The sequence below is a fragment of the Penaeus monodon genome, chromosome 6, assembly GCF_015228065.2.
Source record: "Penaeus monodon isolate SGIC_2016 chromosome 6, NSTDA_Pmon_1, whole genome shotgun sequence".
Classification (NCBI taxonomy): domain Eukaryota; kingdom Metazoa; phylum Arthropoda; class Malacostraca; order Decapoda; family Penaeidae; genus Penaeus; species Penaeus monodon.
In genome coordinates this window covers 17,997,720-18,000,219 of record NC_051391.1, presented here as the reverse complement: position 1 = coordinate 18,000,219, position 2,500 = coordinate 17,997,720, and the positions used below count along the sequence as shown (strand labels likewise).

The following is a 2,500-nucleotide window of genomic DNA, read 5'->3' as shown; positions in this document are numbered from 1 at the left end:
CAACAATCCCCTTTCCCCTTCCAGAGAGGGATGACCACGCCCGCCAGCAGGTCAGGGGGAATGGTACCAGACTGCCAAATGGCAGTCAGGACTGTATGTAGGCCCCGAGCCATAGGTTCACCCCCAGCCTTTAGCAGTTAAGCAGGGATATTACATATGCCTACAGCTTTCCCACTCTTCAGCTTGGATATTGCCATCCTAACCTCTGTTAGGGTAGGAGGTTCCGCGCTGATGGGTGGGTCCGGCACAAGCACTGTGACATTGCTTGCATCCAAGCTAACTGTTGGAGGGTCTACCTGGTACAACTGCTCAAAATGCCCAACGTTCACGAACCCCAACATGATCTGAGACGATCCGTCCATCTGCTGATCGGACTGCAGTCATCTGTGAGGAGGGTTTAGAGTTCAAATTTCTCAGGGCTTGGTAGGCAGGGCAAAGGTCATTTACCAAGAAATGGCCTTCAACCTCCTCAGCAAGATTCCTGATGAACTGTTCCTTGTCCCTTCTCAGCAGTGTCTGAGCCCTACGCACCATGGAGCGATGCAAGACTTGATTACCATTCAGCCGAGCCTTGCGACATGCTTCAGTGGCATCTAATGTCTCCAGGGAGATGGAATTCTGCCTTGCCCTCGGGCGTACGCCAATGGACTCCTGAGCTGCTTCGAGTGTTACGCGCTTGAAGAGCTCCCACAGAGCAACTGCGTCCGTCAGGTTGTCGAGTTCTGTGAATTGGCCAGAGACTGCAAAGGTGAACCCACGGGCACATTCCTCCTCCCTTAGTCTGTCCAGGTGAAACACCTTAGGGTGGCCACTGGAGGGATGGGGAGTTTTGAAGTGGACCCGCAGGGTAGCCACAACCAGCCTATGGTCAGTGCCACTTAACTCGGCACTCTGGTAAACCCTACAGTTCTGGAGGATCCTCCATCGCGTGCTAACAAGAATGTGGTTGATCTCCTTGGCCACTGTACCCATATCGCTGTACTGTGTCCAGTGATGTGGGTTGGAGTGCTGGTACCAGGAGCCAGAGATACTCATTTTCTGGGACCTAGCAAAGTCCCAGAGAAGGAGGCTATTCTCGCTGCTGGGATCAGCTCCCGAGCCATGGGGGCCGATAGACATCTCATAGCCAGCTCGGTCACAGCTTTGGCGTATAACGCCTCTTTCACATCAATTTTACATACATCTGTAGGAGTGTATATAGCAATAAGAGACATGAAGCCAAAAGCATGCTTCAGTCTCAATGCCATAATTAACCGGTGTCACCTCAACTACTGAGGGCTGAAGTCGGCTGGAGATGGCTATAGCTACACCCTGGAGGTGGTGACCATCACTGCAGCCCGACCAGTAGTAGGTGTACCCACCCACACTGATTGTGCCGCTACCAGGTCTTCTCACCTCTGAGAGGGCAGCCACCTCAACTCCCAGTCGCTTCAATTCCCGCGAAAGCAGAGGTAACCGCTCATCCTTCCGCAAGGACTGGAGGTTCCAAGCGCCTACCCGGAAAGCTCGCCTGAGGTTAAGCCTCGGGTGCTGCCCCCGCTGACGCTGCCCAAAATAAATATATATATAAATAAATAAATAAATAAATATATATGTGTATGTATTGGGATGTATGTATGTATGTATGTAAATGTTTATATATGTATATATGTGTGTGTGTGTCTTTATATATAATTTTATATTATATATATATATATTATATTATATATATATACTATATATATATTTATATATATATATATATATATAATATTTATAAGAAGGGAATAAAAATTTACAATATATCCCATCATGAACTGCTCAAGTAAAAATCCACAAACAGTTACTGTAGCTGATGGTTGGCTGGTCAATTCAGTGTAATTTATTGTAGCTTAGCTGTCCCTGTAGCATATGAAATATTTGATATTCAAAATTTCAACTAGTTACAAAGCATTTGCTTGAAATCCATTAGAAAGATAACAATTTTTACCATTATTCAGCACATAATGCCATTTTACTGGAAAAAAAAAAAAAACACATATCAGTAACTATACAGAATATCCAAACAACAGTTCGGAGGTTCATTAGACAGATGATGATTCCCCTATTTGATTCAACATAAAAATGAATTATAAATCAGACTACCCTTTTATAGGGTGATAGAGAGATGCATCTGCAGATTGTGATACAGATCAAATGTATTTCCACAATTTTCAATAGGCAAGCATATCGACTCTTCTCATGGATAAAGCTGTGGGGTTTTCAAGCGCTAGGGTTCTCACATCTCACATCACATCCTGGGAATTCACATCTGAAAGAAAAAGGATACAAGAAGTTATGTGTGACAATAGTTAATGACTTGAAAATCTAAGGTCATATAAAACTATGATTAAGTATTGCAAAAAATTACAGGAGAGTAGGGTAGTGAAAGGGGTTGAGAGGGGGAGCTGATGGGGAGGAGTATAAGGTTTTGATTAAAATCAAATGGAGGATATTAATGTGTATGAGGAAGGAAAAACAA

General features: G+C 44.3%; 1 pseudogene; it reads right to left on the bottom strand.

Moving 5' to 3' along the window:
* Window positions 1-2,500, bottom strand: part of LOC119573899 — a 42,462-nt pseudogene that overhangs the window by 7,146 nt on the left and 32,816 nt on the right.